At 40.5% G+C, this 20,467-nt stretch overlaps 1 protein-coding gene across 1 annotated transcript in view; it reads left to right on the top strand.

Moving 5' to 3' along the window:
* Window positions 1–20,467, top strand: part of KLF12 (Kruppel like factor 12) — a 421,669-nt gene that overhangs the window by 108,105 nt on the left and 293,097 nt on the right. The gene's annotated exons all lie outside the window — the stretch shown is intronic.

Genomic DNA, 20,467 nt, shown 5'->3' with positions numbered 1-20,467 from the left:
GCTGCAGTGAGAAGGAACAGAACAGGGAACACATCATCGAGCAGAGGAGGGGAGGAGGCACAGAGAGGCCGCGGTGCCTGGCGCCTGTTCCTGTGTGAGAGCGAAGCAGGTCCGTTGAGTCTGTGGAGAGGGCACTGCATATGTGTGCAGATGGACATATGTACAGTTATTTAGCTAGCCAAGGAAAAAGTTCGCTTTGCAAATAGAAATACATACATCAAGTAATAAATTAAATTCTTTTTCTGAAATTCTTTTTTATAGTGAATGTCACCATTGTATTAAGTACTGGTTTCATCGCTCTGGGTGTTGCAGTATTCCTTTTTCTGTGTAGACTTGACATTTGGGTTATGCTTATTATGCCATTGACTGAGAACGAGGTTGTTTTTAATACCATGATGTTCCTAGTGTCTTATTTCTATACTCCGTTATTGCCATTCCTTACATAATGACAGCATACTTAAAACACCTGAGACGACATCAAAACATCAGATTTAATGCCGGTTTGTTTCACGGAAGGGCTTGGAATGGATGCCATGACATCGACTTTTCATTCTGTGCAGGTGTAACTGTCAGGGTTGTGTGTTTCCTAGCCTGCTGTTGCCCACGACCACCTTTTTATTTGCTCGTTTCTGTTTTTGTTTCTAAACTCCACTACTGATTGGCTGCTACTGTTCAACTCTTTGAATCCTGTGATCTAGCTAGGGCCACCTTTAAGGAGACCTCTTTATCGGTGAGGTGAAACTCTTTGTGGTTGGTTTCTGCTGGATGGCTGATTTTTGAAAGTAATAGTCACAACTCTCTGAACTTCTTGTAGGTCTACTAAGTACTCTTGTTTTATTGTATTTAATTTTCATATAAACCTTTTGAGGTAGTTGATAGCACTGCTCGTTTATTGGTTGGAGACTAAGCATTGTAATTTAGATCCAACCAGTGGCAGACTGATAAACAGCTTTCTGAATAAAAAGCCCTGATTTGTTTCATGTGCTGATTTCCTTGATATAAATAACTACACAGACCGTGATGCATTTCAAGCTACAAAAGTGTAGTTATGGGGTTGTGTAGAGATGAACATAGTCAGGTCATACGTGCCTGTACTAGTCAGCTCCAACCCTCCTCTGAATTTCCACCAAAGCTAGTGTTTCTGTTGTATTTTCTTCCCTCCCTCCCTCCCCTTCCCTCCCTCCCTTTCTGCCTGCTTTCCTGCCTGCATTCCTTCCCTCCCCTCTCTCCCTTCCTGCTCACTCCAGGAATTCATTCAAGAGAATATCCTGTATCACTGTCACAAGAATATCATGTCCTATTTGTAGCCTTTTCTATTGAAAGTTTTTTAGAGACGTGGAATTATCAATTGTCAGCTTTCACGACCATTACTGCCTTAAACTGAAATGCCTTTAATGGAATAGGATTTATTACATTAAGTCATCTCTTTTTTATTCTTAATAAGAAAAGTGTGAGTATGCTATCCAGTCAAATGCCTAATCATTCAAATGTGAGTAGCAATTTTGAAATTAAACTGATTTTACTCATGATACCAACTGGTTGGGTTTTGTTTGTTTTTTTTTTGGGGGGGGGTTATTTAAAATGCCTTTTTCTTTCCATGCCTCCTTTTTCTCTGCACCCCCCTTACCTGAAATTACCGTTGTCCAGGATAGGCTTTGCTTGGCACTGCTGTGTAGCAGCAGACTTGGAAGAGTCCTGGATCCTGATGATAATGAAAACCCGTGAGATTTGTCAGTCATCTGTCTGCACAATTGCACAGTAAGTGGCAGGCTGTAAAATCTCCTTCCCGTGCCATCTTTTGATGGAAGAATCTAAACACTAGTTAATCTCTTCATTCTCTATTCCTACCTAATTCTAAATCTCAAGAAAACACGTGTCTTGAGTTTCCATTCATGCTGTTCCTGGCTGTCACATTGCCTTGCTTAAAAATGGGAGTGCATTCTAGATCATTGCATTTGTCAATGCCCTGCCCATGCCAAGAACTTGAGTGTGTTGCATTCGGCGCCTGTTGCCTGCTGCTAGCATCTTTGTAGGATTGGCCCTGAAGTTGTCAGGGTGCCCACCTTCTTTCTTCCACAGAGTGGTGATAGGCTGACCGACTGGGAGTACAGAGCACTCGGGTCCATCGCTGGCACAGACTGCACAGACTTGCCTCTTCTGCATCTCTTTGACTTTTTAGAGGGTGCTTTGGTCCGTGTGTACTGTGCAATGAAAAAAAATTATTAAATAAAATTTCTGAAATTGCTTCTCGAGCTATATAAAGTCATGAATGGATATTTTGGCAAATGTAAATGTGGGGATTGTTGTCTCCTTTACCACCAAGTTCCATGTAAGGATGACCTTGTTCTGAAGTCAGGCAGGCCGCACTGTCCTTTGGCAGCGTGTCAAACCCTCTTAGACATGGCCACAGGCCCGGGATTCCCCACTCAACAGAGTGTCACTTTATGTTTGCTCCCCAAAGAGGATGGAATTGTTGAGATTTTATGACTGCCTGACACTTCCATTTAATGTGCAGGCCATGGCACCGAGCGATGCGAGCAGATGGGTCCAGGGCCATAGACGGAGCTCCTGCCGCTGTTGCTGAGGAAGCTGGAAGAAAACACAGGGGGTTCAGTGTGGCTTGCAGTCTAGGCAGCTCTGGTTGCTTCTGTTGAGGAATAGTTAAAGGAGGAGATAAGTAGATTTTATCTTCTTAAAATATTAAAATTGGAAGCATTTTCCACGAGAAACATAAATTTCCCACAAAAGAGAAATTTTATTTCTCAGTCTAATTACAAGAAGAGTTGCAATGTTATATTGATCTGTTTCCTACTTTTATTTAAACATACAGATCTTTGATTGCAAGGGACTTGTAACTTAAAAAGACCCTATTATGAGTAAACTTCTTGACAGAGAAATCTAATTTCCAATACAAACAGTGTAAATGGAAACTGCTTTCTCTCCGTGATAGTTCTAAAATAATTGTGCTGATTTATGATGAATATATTTGTTATCCAAAAAGAGTTACAATGAAGTGGAATTAAATTCAATTACTTTATAGCCATCATATGGAGAGGTAATAGGATGAGAATAAAAATATGTACACTTTCTGTAATTTTGATTAGGCGAGTAAAGCATGCCTGACATTGATAGTTTGTTTTCATCAGTAAAAAGTAAAAACACAATATGCCTTTTCAAAGTGATAGGTCTCAATGAATCACGTATGACAAGACTAGGATGTTTCCTAAACATTTGAATGTTTTGGAGATAAACATAATTTCCAGTGAAACGGAAGTGGAAAAAACTTCTGTAGTCTAGTAAAAACTACATTTGTGAACGTTTTGAACCAGGACTCATTCCCAAAGGCGATTTTTGCCCTCTCACTGGATTCATTTCACATACCTTTTCGACAGTGGTGCGCTCCCCCTTAGGGCACCTCTGCCTTCTAAGTCACTTTTGCAGGAGATAATTAGCCGTGTTTTACGCCTAAGAAAACAGAATAACAGGAGGGAGGGCTGGAGAGGAAGGAGATCCTGAAAAATTTCTAGTGAACAACAGTTTGAAAATGAGTTCATTGTGTAGCAACAAAATTACTATTTGAAATTGGTAAACTGCCCCTGAAGTTTCACTTGTGGAGGATGTTGCCTCTGTATAAAGACTTTTAAAGGTTTTCTCATGGCCTTGGTGTTTCAACCTGGATTTCTCACGTTCTCCTGTGACACTGCTCTGGGAGGTAGCACAGAGCTGGCGTGCAAGAAATCCAGTGCATCCCCCCACTTCACCTCCACCCCCCTCCACCCTCCATACCGCTTCACCCCTCCCACCCTTCTCCGTAGCATTCAGTAGTGCCCCTTGGTGACAGCTCTGGAGCTACCTGCCCTGATGCTCTCCTACCCCCTCCTTGTTTCTCCTTGGAGGGAGGACAGTCTGAGACGCCAGGGCCTCTGCTTTTCACGTCTTTCACTGCTCTTTAGCCTATTAATTCCAAGTCCAACCCAGATGATTTGTTGGAGATATGTGTGTAAATACAACTATAAAGACGTGGTGTTTATCATTTCCAGCTCTTTAGACAGTTGTTAGCTTATCTCAGGAGAAACTCTTTTCCTTCTTTAGCTTCTATTTATAAGAAACATATAATAAACCCATTTCTCCTGATTCATCACTTTTCATGGCAGTAGTAATAAACTTGTGTATATATAGTATATTTAGCAAATAGATTAAAATAGAATTTCCCAATAAAGAGAAGAGTTAGAAATAAAATCTAGGTGCGATCTCAAGTAGAATCAAGTGACTAGTCAGGTTCAGAGGATTTCAGACTTCCCAGAGTCGTGTGAATCATCTGTGTTGACTTAATTTTTTAGGTTAAGGGCATTTATTTATTCACTTATTTTCAGTTCACCTTTTCACGAGAATGCAATTCACATGCAGAAAGAGCACATAATACAAATGCAGAAATAGATGAACCCTCACAAAGTGAATGTATATATGCTCCACGACCACCCAGATGTAGTCAGAAAGCATTGCCAGCAGCCAACACAAGAGTCAGCTGCTCTGTCCCCTCCACGGACGACTTTCTGCCCCTCAGCACCACAGGAGGACAGCAGGTGCTCGTGTCTGGTTTTTGTCGTTGAAAGTTATGTGTTTGAGATTCACCCATATTGTTCTTTTTACTGCCATGTAATATTTTACTGTATGAATTGATCAAAAAGCTTCCACAGAGTCATTTGTCTGTTTTATCATTGATGGACATTCCTGTTGTTTCTAATATTTAGCAATTGTGAAGATTCTTTGTAAAGGGCTTTTGGTGTAGATGTGTCATATTTCTCTTTTTTTTGTAATTTTATTTATTTTTTAGAGAGGGAAAGGGAGGGAGAGAGGCAGAGAAACATCAATGTGTGGTTGCCTCTGTGCACCCCCTGCTGGGGATCTGGCCTGCAACCCAGGCATGGGCCCTGACTGGGAATCGAACCGGCGACCCTTTGATTCACAGGCAAGCACTTAATCTGATGAGCCACACAAGCCAGGGTACATGTGTCATATTTCTTTGTGCCATATTCCTAGAAGTAAAAATGCTGAGTCTTGTGGAATATATTTTCATTTTAGGAGATACTGCCAAACAGTTTTAAAGTGACTGTGCTAATTTAGATGTTTATCACTAGTGCGTGAAAGTTGCAGATGCCCTGTGTTGTCGCTGTCTCCGTGTTTTCTTGCTTTCTTTCCGCCATCCCCATGGCTGCATATTGGTGTCTCGTGGCGCCTTTAATTTACATTTTCCTAAAGACTAATGTTGGTGCGTACCTTTCGTACACGTTAGTGGCCGTTTGGCTATCATTAGGGAGGAAATTGTCCAAGATTTTTTGGTACATTACAATAAAAACTGGTTTCTCTGTCTTTTTTCTTTTTGTTCATTTCTAAAATTCAACCGAATTCCAAATCCCATGTTTCATTGGGTAAGGAAGGTGAGAATTAGGAAAATGATGAAGTAGAAATATGTCCTTGCTCATTCATGTAACAAACGTTGATTGAGCATCTCATGCTCTGTACCTGATAGCGGTAAAAGATAGGGGCCTGCCTTAGAGAGTTCTGCAGTCTGGTGGGGTGTTAGGCGAGTGGAATGACCTTAAGAAGACGTGGTAGTAAGTGCTTCAACAAGGGGAGAGCCCAGGGGAAAAGCACAGGCGGGGGTGTGTTAAGAGTTCTGAGTCTGAGGGAAGACTTCCCGTAAAAGAAGAAAGGGTGCCAAAACGGGGATGAAAAGTAGGCATTAACCAGGTGAAAAATAGGATGGAGAGCAGTGTGTGAGGCAGAGGGAACAGGGTCAAGTTTGAGGGATGGCAGTGCCTGTGGGGAAAAAGGGCGTGTTTGCATGTATACGGGGGAGAGGGGTTGAAAGTCCTAAAGCACTCATTAATTTATTTAATGTGCCAAACTTCGTGTAGATCACAAGGACACAAGGGTGGATAAAATTATTAACAGCAACAATAATGACAATTAATCTGGGCTGAGGGCTTCTGGTGTGCTGGGCACTGTGCTAAGCACTTCACGCGCATTATTTCATTTAATTCCCGCAGCTTTGCCATGACCTTGGCACCGCTATGATTGCCGTTTTGTATTTGAGAAAACTGGGTCCTAGAGGGCTGATAACTTCAGTCAGCCCTAGGGGGCCTCTGTGCCCACCAAAGATTTAATTTATTGGAGACTTCAGAAATTGCACAAAGAACTACACATAACAATTGTAATTACATCGAGGGTTACAGTAGCATTAAGTTAGATATGCAGTTACATACGGTTCTGTGTATCAGTGAGAGTTGTAAGATACTGAAACTAAGAATAAACATTTCCTAACATTGTTTTATTATTTGAATTTAGGGTCCCCCTGGCACACTGTCGAAAGAACCCCAATAAATCGAGTCCCTCTGTAGTTTGTGATTTTCTTGTCCTCCTAGATATTTTAAATCCAAAGGTACAACACATACTATGGGCAATTAATAAAATAGTATGTATATTATAGATAATATACAAATATAATATATAAGTAATTATACATTGAAATACTTCTATCCCCTTATGATAATGAAAAGGAAATAAACCATAGTAGTTAAGAGCACAGACTGGCGTCAAAATCCCTGGGTTTGACTCCTGAGTCCACCATTTATTACTTAACAACCCACAGCACACTCGTAACCTCCAGCCTTCGTGTGACAAAGCGTTGTCTTAAAGTCCTACTATATTCGAGTCACAATTTGATGGTCCTGTGAGGAAAAACGTCCAAATTTGCTTTTGGTCTTCTTCCTGAAAGTTTCAATGTACTGAATGAACACTAATCAAAATAATAATAATAACAACAACAACAACAACTGGCAGACTGAGACCTTGTAAAGTATATTACTTTGGGGCCTGCAGAAAATTTTTGGATTGAACTGAGGGTACTGAAAATAGAACATTATAATTGAAATGTCAGCAAATATAACTTTTACAATTCCAGTTGATGCTGTTGGAATATTAAATATACCATTAAACACATTTTATGTTTTCAGTATATAAATTTTAATATGCATTCCATATCTCCCCAGCCATATTTTCTGTATCAATAGTCCCCTGTGGCAGCTTTATCTTTGAACACAAACTATTCTTTTTCAATATTTGAATAGTGATAATGAGTTATATTCTATAAATAACAGCCTTAGTGCTCTAAACTACAGCCAGCATAACTCTACCATTTGCAAGAACTACAGTGCTTTCTATTCCAAATAGCAATTTTAATGTTTTATTCATTAACAGTAAACAAACACAGGACACTCCAAGGAAGCTGTTTATTCGCGGAGAATGGGCAAATCTACTGCTGTGTTAGTGGGGTGCCCGGTATGCAGGGCTGCACTGCTGAAATCCAGTGTTCTAGGAGCCTTCTGGAACATTCTGACAACACAAATTATGTTTGAACGAGCAATCGGAGTGACCAGAGCTATGAAGAACTCCAAACCATGGCAGATTCCCTTGGAAACCTGATTTCACTCAGAGCCCTTTAAGAGTTCTTTTGTCCCCTGTGGGGGGTCACCCCGCAGCTTACTTTTCACACTTTTGGTCAGAAAAGGATACTGATTCCAGGTGTGTGGTTGAAAGCAGCCTGCAGTAAATGTATTCTGACCCTCTTGTTTTACTTTAATTCCTGTGATTTTTGAACTGTATTCATAATATGCTGCTTGTTTTAATACAGATTCCCCCCCCCCAAAAAAAAAACTGCACACATGATTTATGTGTCCATAAGAAACACCATGTTTTATTATTTGAATTTAGGGTCCCCCTGGCATACTGTCAAAAGGACCCCAATAAATCTAGTCCCTCTGTAGTTTGTGATTTTCTTGTCCTCCTAGATATTTTAAATCCGAAGGTACAACACATACCATGAGCAGGCTAGTGTGTTTTTTCTTCTTTTTTTTTGTCTGTATAGTAGTGTAGCAAATATTTTAAAACTGGGAGATTCCATAAATGGGTACAGATTCTACATTTAACTTGAATATAACCACAGGACTGCTGTCGGAAGCTGAGTAGCACTGGCCCTCTGGGGGAGGGCATTAGTCGTCCCTGTGACTCCCAGCCTTAGTTTGGCTGCCGCACGTCTCTGTTCCACCCTCCTGGCCCCAGGTAGCATTTAGACTTGCAGCTGCTCCCTAAGTCAGGGGGCCCAGAGCTTCTCAGCTGGTTGGTAGGGGGTGGTAGTTGCTGTGCTGAGATGGCACTGATTTCCTCGGACATTTGCGGGTGATGTGATCAAAGTGGGGAAGCAGTGACATAGCCGTTGGGTAACTCTGTGCATGGCCTGGCGTGGGGAGAACCGTTAACTCTTGCAGGCCTTCTGCAGACTTAGACGAATGAAATCCACGTGCTCTTTAACCAGGTAGATCCTCTCTCTGACGTCAGTGGTCTTCATTTGTCAGCGAGCCAGCGTCTGTTGAGTGGGGCCCTCCCTGCCCGTGCCGCCTGATGGGGATGGATCGCAGGCTGGCAGGCAGCATTCCTGGTCACAGGTGCCCCTGACTGGAACCCAGCAGGGCGGGGTATTTGGGAGAGATCACGTGATGGAAAACATTGTTCTGACATGTAACTCCATGAAAAAGTGGGGGCTAATGTAGGTTATACCATGTGATCGTTTTTTCTGGTGTGCTACTAGTTTATAAAGGAGCTACAGAATTCCTTAGATGCGCAGTGCCTTCTTTCACCGCTCTGATATAATATGAAAATTAAACTCTGTTCATCAAATATGTGTATTGAAAAGAATGCCCAAGGAGAAATGTATAAGGAGCAACAGTAAGACTCAGAATAGATGAAAATGTTATTGTCAGTAGGTTTGACATTTAGAAATTTAGGTGGATTGTTTGCTTGAGCTTCCAAATGGTGCTATAACATAATATACCGGCTGCGTTTACTTTAATGATGTATATGTATTGTCTAATGCATTTCCCATCAGCGTTGGAGTGGATGTGTGATGCAGAATAAGTTACATTTTGTTTTATCAATTTAAATGCAGCTGTGCTTCAGGACATAATGTGAATGTTGGGTTATATTTCTGGTCCTCTGGGAGTCTTTTAGTTTTAATAGGCTGTGAGGATTATGGAAAGCCCTTGACACCGGAGTCCAGGCATGGCTGTGGGTGAGTGACTGTGCTTTTGGAAGGCGCACACAGCACTTCTGAGCTCACTTTGCAGAGTTTTCAGAGAACTGAAGGTTGATAATCTAGTGAGATAAAAATCAGGTACCGGCAAGCATCAGATACATTCTGTGTGATTGTGCTCAATTAACACTCCATGTTGTGATGCGTTTACATCCAGATACATTAAATGCTAGATTAAATAGGAAACTGTATCTTTTGGAGTTTAGTGAACAGAGTAGATGTGTCATTAAGGTCTATATAAAATACAGTTAGAGGCTAGGAATTTCCAGTGTGTTGTCCAAGGCTTTGAAATGTGGGACCTTGACCTGCTGTTCATTTGAAATGTAATGCAAGCAGCTTAAGTAACTTTAGAGTTCCTAAAGTGATTAAACCATATATTATTTAGCCTGGTATGTCCAAAATATTACTAATTTAACATGTAATCGATATAGAATGGTAAGTGAATTTATTTTTTGGTAAAAGGTCCTCCCAATCTTGTGTGGACATCACACTCGCAGACCCACTGAGTTTGAGCAGCCACATTTCGCGTGCCCAGGGGCACCTGCCTGACGGCTGCAGGAGAAGCTGCTGGTGGTTCTTGTCCTTTCGTCTCTTTAGTACTGAGAGCACAGACTTTACATGGTTCCATTTCATACTTCCACGGTAATTTCTTTAGTATCCTGAAATCGTGCTTTCTGAAACCTTGAGTCCATCTTTATTTCTAACTATACTAGGCGTTTAGTTGGGAAGAGGATGGAGGGTAAGCACTTGCTGACTCAGGGGATGACCGATTGAAGTTCATAGTAAAAGAGATGAACGTGTGGACTTCCCAATTGTTAAGGGAGTAGGACCAGTGGCATTAAAGAGGCAATAAGAGAGGGGCTGTAGGAGTTATTGGAGATCAAAGTCTGACTAATTCTGGAATAGATGTGATATTAAATAATTGGCTGGGGTGGGGAGTGGGGGGAAATGGAGACAACTGTACTTGCACAACAATTAAAAAAAGATGAAAAAAAATAGAGCCAAATAATCTCCGTAAACAAGAATTCTGGGTGATGGATATACAGAATGATCTTTACCTTTGTGGAATTTAGTTTATTTGGATCATATTACCATGAGAAATTATAAACCCATCTTCTGTTGTCCCTCCTTCCATGTAAAAGGACAGTATGACACACCCATATATATATATATACATATATGTATACACACATCTAAGGTCTCTCTGGAAAAAGTCCAGCCATTGTTGATAGACAACAGTTTGCATGACATTGTTGTAACCTGGCAGCCAAGGAGATTAACTGGAATTTGCATGCGTGAACAATGACACTTCACTGTACTAGTCAGCAGGGGCAGTAGATGCTGCTGGGTGAGCATGTGTACTGTGTGGTTGTCACATTCAAAATGACTGAACAAATAGAGCAATGAATCTGCATCAGATTTTGTGTTAAGCTTGAACATTCCTCTGCAGAAACTATTCAGATGATTCAGAAAGCTGCAGCTATGGGCAACTAGTGACTGGCAGCTCCATCACAACAGTGCATCCACTTATGCATCACATCTCATTCTGAGTTTTTTTTTGATGCTACCAAAGCGGTAGCAAATAGCAAGACTCAGAGTGTCCGTGGCTCCGGGTCCGAACTGAGAACGAGAACGCCAGCCTGTTCTTCAGTGGCGGCTTGGAGCCACGAAGTGCATGCTGTGGGGACAGTCTGTGCCCTTTCGGTGCTTGGTGGCACTCTTGAAATCTGGCCTCATCTGTCACTGTGGAAGCTGGTTCTGGCACAGCACTTCCATCGAGCTCACAGGGCAGCGCTCCCAGTGAGAGGCGCTGTGGCACGAGGAAAGGAGCGTGGACTTCAGGATCAGCGTGTGTTTACATCCTTCCTGGCTGTGCAGTTCAACAGCCATCAAACTATTTCTTCACTTGTGAAGTGGAGGTTATTATCTCCTCCTCACAGCAAGGATTACCCAAGATAATGTGTGTAAAGTGCCTGCCACACTGCTTGGCACATGCCTGATGGGTGGATTATCTTTTTACTGCTGAGATACTGTTATAAATAATATACTCCTTTAAATTATACAAGACAAAGTGACAGACACATTTCTGAGCATTCCAAGGGGCTGTGGCAAAACGGTTGGGAAAGAAATTATGTACAGTTACAGGTAGACTCTGTTATAATTCAGTGCTCTGTGGAACTGTGCTTAGAAGAGAAATCCTCCTTGTTTACCTTCAGGATTCTCCAAGACCACCTCCAGAGGATTGTTCAGCTACTGGTGTGTCCACAGGCTCAGCTTTGGAAATAGTGAACATATTTCACCCCATTGTATCTGTTTATTTCCTAAGCATTTCTCTTCAGAGTGCTGTATGATAAAGATAGGTGGCATGCTAAATTACAATCGAGATACCAGTTATCCATTATATTCTTACCCAAAGCAGTTTAGGAGCCACTAGGAATGAGAAGTTTAGTTAAATTTCCTGAGTTCACTAATTCAGAGTTAGAACTCAAACTCTCCTAACTGACTTTAATTTATTCTAGTTCAAAGCAGATGCCTTGCAGCACTGTGCATTTTAAAACCTAAGATTTGTAGGATACACAGCTTTGTAAATGGAAGGAGACTTGATGATCTTTCAGCCCCTTAATTTTGTAGATAAAGAAGCTGAGGCCCCGACATGTTAGTGAATTTACCAATGGGGACACAGTAGTTAATGACAGGGTTGTAGAACAGTAAAGGAAGGATGATTGTATTGCTTTCTCCATGTAATTTGACACAAATCTCACCAAATAGTATTTAGTGGTCAGCTACAAGAATTCAGCATGTTGCTAAGGGCAATAAAGACTCAAAAGAAATGCATCATGTAGCCCTGGCTGGGTGGCTCTGTTGGTTGTAGCATCACCCTGTACACCAAAAGGTTGCAGGTTCTATCCCTGGTCAGGGCACATACCTAGGTTGTGGGTTCAATCCCTTGTTGGAGCGCATTCAGGAGGCAGCAAAATGATGTTTCTCTTTCTCTTCCTCTCTTTTTAAAAATCAATAAACATATCCTTGGGTGAGGATTTAAAAAATGCATCATATAATTTGTGTGGTTAAAACTGCTGCAAGGTACAGGGGTTATTCTGGAGAGTTGAAGTACTAGGTTTATTTCAAGTTGCTTGCTTTTCTCTGACCAAGAGTGGCTCATGTCAGCCCCTTTCAATAATTTATTGGTCCGTGGGCCATAGCTAACTTTGAGGTTATGCATATACTAGACACCACCCTACAATTTGTATAATCTGTGCTTCCACACCTATAAAATGAGAGGATTAATGCTACTTACAGCATGGGTTTTGAGGAATATTCATGTACAGTAGTTAGTAGTTAGCAGTTTGAGCAGTGCTAGCACATGTAAGTCTGTGTTCGTGCTGATGCTGTAACCACAGTTACTCCTCCTTCTCCTGCCACTGCTCCTGAGAATTGACACCACTCTACGGAGAACAATTTGAATTCACTTCTTGGGCCAGCAGCTTTGCCATCCTGTATCTTCCAGTATGTCACCTTCAGGAATAAATTTAGAGAATTTAAAAGACTGTCCTTTTAAAGTCAGGTGTTTTTTGAATACTACATCTAAATTAAAATGTAAAAATACATTCCCCATGTATGTTGGAGAAATATATGTGAGCACTTAACCTGCTTACTCCGGGTAGTTAATTGATAGTGTTTTGTTCATGAACATTTCTTAAAAATTAGAGATAAATCCATATATTTATTTATAGAACTAATCCTTATTCTAGTATTTTAGTTTTATGTATGTCTTCCAGTAGATTTCTAAGCGTGCAGTTGGCTAATTTTTGTTTTGAGGTTATTTATTAAAATACTTTTGATACTTGTTGGCTGCTACAGTATTATTTTTCAAAGATATTTGAATTTTCTGGGATATTTTTGAAAGATAAACTTATGGAAGTTACATATACTTCAGGGATTTCTTACTGCTCAGTGTTTCCATGGCGGTGTGGCTCCATGTAGGGGTGTGTGTGTGTGTGCGTGTGCACACGCATGTGCTGGCACACCCATACGCACTGTCTGTGGGAGTATTTTATCGATTCATGTTTGAAAGATATTTTGATTGGTGAGGGTCAGAGATGTCAGAGATAATCTTAAATTATGGAGCATAACACTGTTCATGACAAAGGTCTCTTAAAGTCATGTTTTCATAGAAGTAACTTTTTAAAATTGTATTTTAGCATTCCTGATTTTGCATACAGAAGACCAGTCAGTCCCTTGACATTGTAAGACATTTGGGCACCTAAAACACTAGAAATTACACTTTCAGGATTGTGTTTATTATGTACTTGAAATGAAGCATCTCTCCATACCGAGATTCCTTTTCCGTGTCAGAGCCCCGCTTTCTGGCACAGGCTGGCTGGTGTGAAGACGCCAGTCCTGGGATGCTCATTCACATACGTGCATGTGTGTACACACTTGTTCTTAGTAAATATTCATATTTGTGTGCACTGTGTGCACACATATGTATTTGTATGACCCACACATGTGTATGAATGTCCTGAGACTTGGATTTAAATGCACTATTTCCTAATGCATCCCTGTTTCCCGAAATGTCTTCTCTTCCCCACTTTTCAAGGCCTGGCTTCCTTTCACCTCTGCTGTGCAGCCTCTCTGGGCTCCCCCAACTCACCACTGTCCCTTGTTCTTTCACCAGAGCGCTCCTGGGGTTCATCGAGAATGTCAGCTTGACATTGGTGGGAGATTGTGGGCTTTGATCACAGTTATTTTCATTGTAAAATGTGGGTTTTAATTCCAGGTCATTGGAATGGCTGCCTTTTATGCGGATTTATTAGATAATATACAGGGTCCGGCAGAAGTGAGGCCTGCTTGAGAGTGGTTGGTGGGGTACTAATACGGGTGTGATCATTTATCGTTTTAATTTGGACATTTCACCTGAAGTATCATATGGTGTGCTTGAGGGTGATATTGTTACGTTACAGAATTACATGCTTATGATTTTTGTAATAAAAGATTCTGCAATAAAAAAGGGACACTATTTGTGCCAAACCCTGTATGTCAGTGTGAAACATGTGGTAAGGATTCAGTGGGTGGCACCTATTATCGTTGCAATCACTTGTTTATACTTGTCATACCTTTGTTGTCTGCGAGCTTCTTAAAGTCAGGTACTGTGGCATATGACTTTTAATATCGTCACTTCCTAGGAGATACGGGCAATTCATGGGTGCATTAATAACAGAGTATGGACCATGTAATAAATGTCACTATTGTAAATTAGTGGGCCTTCATCACTGGCTAGTAATTCCTTGTATTCTATTTGAGTTGACCTCTAATTTTGGTTTTTGGTACTTTTCATTTTTTAAAGTTTTTTGTTTTCTCCTTATACACCTATTGACCTATCATTTGGGTCAATTGACCTATCATTTAGCATTCTTAACAATATTTTGATTTTCAGTATTATTTAGTTATGAGAGAAGCATATGGTTATACAATCCATTTGACAGTCAACTAATGTACTCATCATTGAGAAACACGAATTGATTATGTATGTATCATGATAGCTAGCTATCTGTTGTGGACCAGATTATGAGCTACGTGGGGTGCTGGTTATGATGTCTGAACGCACAAACAGGATTGATGAATTCAGCCAGTCAAAACTATTGTTCAGTGAGGCTCTCAGCAGCCTGTAAGGTATTCATTAAAAATATCAAATGAATTCTCTTGTATTGGTACCACTGTGTTAAAATGTCAGTTGTTCTCTGACCTGTCTTCCACATGATACTTTAAAATCTGCCTGAGTTAATACTTCCTTTGGTGCAGCTGTATAAAGAGATTAAAGCTAAGAGTATCCTAAAAATACATCAAGTCTGATATTTTCTAATTATTGTTAAATATTTTGAGAACGCAAATTTCATTTAAATGTCAACCATAATTAAATGTGTGCCATTTGTTCTTCTGCCCAGGTTTCACAGTTTGATGGAATGTTTTCCCCACAATTTAATAAATATTTGTTTTATTTCACATGAATTAATTCAAAACTGGATAAGAGCAACATATTTTAATCAACTATTGTGATGGACTGGAAAATAAATTTACTTCCTAAGCAAATTCTTTATTATGCATTTGAATGGGATTTATCTTGCTTAGCATTGGCAAGCCAAACATGGAAGTCAACAATTAATAGGAAAGCCAGCTATGTATGCTGCATAATAAATAGGGCAAGTAATTTTTCTTGAATGTGTCGTAGATCTTTAATGTTATAAAATTTGTAATTACCCTACAATATATATCTAGCCGTGTTTTGATAGCACCCAGTGAAGTGAGGTAGTAAAGAAATTCTTAGGCTCTGTGAGTTATGCATTTTTAATGGGTGCCAAATAGATGTTTATGATGATTTTATTTTCAGTTGTTTGCTCGTCTATGTATAAATCATGCAATCACATTATACTTCCATAAAATGCTGGGGAGTGAACTGCAGATCAGGACATAGCTAAGCACTCTGTTATTCCTTCTCTCCCACCAGCTTTTTAAACACCCCAAAGATTTTAACGTTTTAGTGCGATAGTTTAAAACATGTCGTGGTGGAGGGGATTGAGAGAAGATGTCCGTGTTCCTGTGGGAACGTAGACTTGCGTGTGGCCAAGTTACTTCTGGAGAATGTAGTTGTATAAAGTAGTTTTACGTGCAAGCGCAGACTGCACGTGTCCGTATTTATGTTGCAATCTAAATCACATAAATTAGACATATGAAGACAGAATTTAATCATCTGTTTAGTCCTTTGCAATACAAATCAGGTTTTTGACCATGCAGTCGCGATAAAATGGCAGTTACACTTGAATGTAAGCATAGCATAAACTATGTTTCAAACCATTATACCGCGTACAGTACATGTAAAAGAAATGTTGAACTCATTTGCTATGGTTCCTTTCTTTTTGTTTTCCGCATAGTATGATGGAGTGTAAGGGAAGCTGAAAACAGATTAAAAGAGTAATTTCCATGTCAGCATGCATTTGCCTTACCTCCTTTCTTTGAAAATGGGCTGTTTATTCAGTGAACTTCTTTCTGACGTGATTTCCCAAGCTTCTGGGCAAACCTTCCTCCAAATGGGACCTTAAAGTTTGCTCCTATTATGCTATTGTCTGCTTGTTTGTTTGTTTGTTTGTTTTTAATAGTGCAGGGTTTCTTGGGTGGAAGCATATTTTCCAGGGACACTTCAAACTGGAAATAGTGGAAAACAATTTAATAAGTGAAGAATTTTCAGTGGGTTTATGTATAACAGAATTCCAAGAGGTTCATTATTGAATGTGGGTTCTTACTGACCTCTGAATTCCCATTTCTGTTAGTTACTTCACTATTGAACTCTCTTCGTGGAAGAATTACAGACACCGTGTTGTGAGATCGGGGTGGGGTGGGGGGAGATGCTGTCACTGTGTATTCCCAGCGTCTTCCTGTCCGAAACACACAACCATTGTTAGAGGTGGTATTGCGGAAGTGCAGCTTGGGCAAGAGTAAGTCATTGCTTGCTCCTGGTTCTCAGCAGAGTGTAAGTGGAAAGGAGTCTGGACAGTTGATATAAATGTGTGTAAATCATTGCGTGTATGTGTAATTTTATAAAGGATATAAATGTAGGGAGTAAGAGTAGGACTGACATTTGTTGAATACCTAATATGTGCCAGATAGTCTGGTATGCACATTGTTTGCATTCTGCTTTTCAATATTCCTAGGCTCCCTCCCCCTGCACCATAGGGTTTACTATACCAGTTTGATTAAGAGGAAAGGGGGGCAGATAAAAATCGAACAACTTGCCCCAAGCCACATTACCGCCAGCTGTTAAAGCTGGTGTTCGTTCACACCTGGGGCTTTTCTGTGACAGCACGCTGCCTTCTCCTGTGGAACGGAGCTTGTCATTCATCCAGGGCAGGTGCCGAAACTCTGGGCAGGAAAGTGTTCTCTGTGTTTTAGTACTGTCGCCTGGATGGCCTAATGAGTCAAAGGAAGCGGGTGGAACTGTGTGCCTGGGTTTTTGTCTTGAAGAAGGGGAGCCATACTAGTAGGTAAGTGTGTCATTGTAAAAGATGTCCAGGTGATAATCTGCATTGAAGTTTTTCATGCTTTACTTTTTTCAATTCCTCAGATCATTGCTATGATGGTCTTATGTCAATAAATTTAATGGATATTGGATTAGTTATTATAAAAATAATGCTTTCTATATGGGCCCTACCTACCCTAATTGAAGTGATATCTATTAAAAGTTTGAACATTCTTAAAAATTATCACTCTGTGTGTAGATGTTACTTAGAATATTGTTTTTTGTTCGCAATCAGAAACTATCTGTTCTTTCCTATTTGTTGTGAGAGGTATGTCTAAAGTCAGACATTCTTACAGACATGATTTGCCGTCTACCTATGGCCTATACTAAAAACCAGGTGAACACAAGGTTGCTTTTCGATGGAGGTTGATGTGTGTGCCCCGGAAGTCTGCGTGTCTTTTCTCAGCAGTAAGACGTCTCACGCTGTACCAGTTGGGGAGAGAGATGGAAGTGTCACCTGTCACCTAGCAAGAGGCTTTCTGCTTTGTGTCTTTTCATTTTAAGTCAAAATACGTGTGAAAACGTGGTGCTTGGATTTGCATTTATCTACAGAAATATTTAGATTAGCCTTCAAGTAGCTTTAGTTCCCAAGATAACTCACTGGGGCGGATAAAACAGAGATAACTTTACAAGGAAAGAAAAGGTAACCTGTATATCAGAAACCTTGATACAGAGCAAGGCCAACGTCGATCTGTTATATAGAATATCTCAGACTTAAGTGTCTATTGAGCTCCCTCATCGGCTTTAAGAATTATGGTAACTGAAATGAATGTGTGTATAAAACTTGATTTTTTACCTTTTAAAAAATCAGTATTTGAAAACACAAGATCATACTAATGAAGCAGTGATTTGTAAGGCTAAGTCTAGATGACAGAATTCCAAATGGAATTGCTGTATCAGCACCAGCATCCAATTCACTCGAAAAAGAGCAACTAAATTACATTTGTGCAGAGGGTGGAATACATGACTAGTCAGATGTCTATAAGCAGCTTTGCAACGTGTTTCTCCATCTCCATTTAAAGATAGATACAGGGGTTCTCAGAGGAACTAGCAACTAGTGAAACATATGGGTCCTGGAGTATTTGGAAGATATTAAACACTGACCTTTAATGGTTGAGAACCTAACAGATCATGTAAGATGTGATGAAGAGCCAGCACCCTGTTACCACAGGGTAATGTAATGCCTGTGCTCTGAGGTAATTATCCCAAAGTGACTCCTTATTCATTAAGGTGGGGAGCATCCACTTTCGTTCTGGCCAAGGTCATTTCTGTTGTCCAGGGAACTCTGTCTAAATTCTAAAGGAAGCTGGCTGACTGTGTGTGGCAATTCTGCAGGAAAAAGAACAGTTAGAAAATTAAGACCTTAGAAAAGCACTCTGTGTTTCTGTACAATAGCTAGTAAAGAGAAACAGATGCAGCCAGAATTCCTCCAGACTCTCCACTAGAACACTAGCGTTCATCAGTGGTTCCAGGCCTCAGTAGTTTTGTTTAAAAGTATACCTACAATTCTTTCCAAAGTGTGATAATTTATACTTTTTCTTACTTGTCATGTTTTTTTATTGAAATAAGTGACCAACCTTTTGTTCTTCTTCACCTGACAATTGAGAGTTATTTCTGAAGCCAGGAAAGGGAGGACTAAAACCATTTATGATGAGTTTTTGGTGAGGACAGTGACCTTCAAAACTTCTGTGCTTTAGGAAGATGTACTGGATAATTTCTCAGACTTGTTTGGCAAAGCTAAGTGATCTTTTAATTAGGAAATTGGTGAGGTATTACCTGTTATTGGAAATGCGTCCCTTTCCTGTTTTGTACCATGGCCTGATTTGGGCGTGGGCTTGGGGAGCAACACGAAGGCCCCTTAGCGTGAAGAAAATTTGGATTCTTCTGTTCTGTCTTGTGGACTTCATCTAGGAAAATATTTTTTTCCTGTTTAATACCTGAGCTGGCCATTGAAGAGTGATTGTTTTTACACGTATGAGAGCACCGTGTAGACATTGCTTCCAAAGGAGCAAAGTGGGGTGAATAAAACAGGTATTATTATTATTGTCCCCGCTGCTGTGGACAAGGAAATTGGGCCTTGGAGAGGTTAAGTGAGTCACTTAAGGTCACACAGCTGGTGGATGACAAGAGTGCGTCTGGGGCAGGTCTCCTCCACTGTGAATGGTCTCCATTGCTCTCATTGGTGCTACTCACAGCGTAGGAGCGCAGGCTGGGTGCTGCAGAAGTGGGGGTGGCCTTCGGTGCTCTCCGAGGGAGGCACTTGAAATGAATGGAAACGGTAGTGGGCATTGTACCAGGCTTGTGCCGGGTTTACAATTTACAGAGGTGTGTGTTTAAGTTAAACCACACAGAGCCGTGCAGTAAGATTTTGGGACTAAAGGGGTTTATAAGAACCCTGACATCATCTAATTTGTTACCTTAGTATGAAATTAACCTCTGATCTTCACTGTCAAATGGATCTCAAAATAGGTTATGTGCTCAACTCCTAGAACTGCTTTCAGAGCAAATGATATCATTAGGTTACTTTGTAAATCCCCAGATGCTGTGGAAATGTGTGATATTATGTTCAAATAATGTAATGTTTATTTTAGTCTTGCAGATTAATTGTACCTAAAAAAGACAAATTATGTAATTAAGGTCCTAGTTGCTTGGGTAAGAACTATCCACAGTGGACATACGGGAGAGTTTCTTTTATTTGTTTTTTTCTTTCATTTCTCATTATTAGCTTTGCTCTTTCCACAAACATGTGTCAGTCTCCCACATTTTGCTGGGCCCCGCACTGCATGCTGAGAAACAAACTGTGTGAACGGCACGTGTTTTTGCTCCTGGTGGGAATATAAATTGGTATAGCCTGTTTAAAAAACAATGTGGTGATATATTTTGACAGCCTGAAAAAAATTTACATTATTTTGACCCAGTCATTATATAATTACATGCTAAGGAAATAACTAGCAGTGTCCCCCAGAGCAGCTAACTAAGCGCAGGATGCGGGATGACTGGCGGGGGCGGGGGGTGGGGGGAGTGGAGGCAGAGCCTGGGCTGGGCCTCCGTCACAGTTCCCACCTTCTGGGTAGAGCTTTTCTAGAAAGGACGTTTTTTCTAGTTGTGCAGATTTATTTTCACATTTGAATATACTATGAAAAAGCTCATGGAATATTAAAATGTGAAAAAAGCTGCACAACCACATTGTGAGCTAGAAGGAGCCAGAATGTAAGGCTGAAGCCAGTTGTGAAGTACCGGGTACCTTC

This window comes from Phyllostomus hastatus, unplaced genomic scaffold (genome assembly GCF_019186645.2).
Source record: "Phyllostomus hastatus isolate PE091 unplaced genomic scaffold, TTU_PhHast_1.1 phas_contig_29, whole genome shotgun sequence".
NCBI lineage: Eukaryota > Metazoa > Chordata > Mammalia > Chiroptera > Phyllostomidae > Phyllostomus > Phyllostomus hastatus.
The sequence above is the reverse complement of the archived record's forward strand: the minus strand, read 5'-3'. Positions and strand labels throughout refer to the sequence as shown.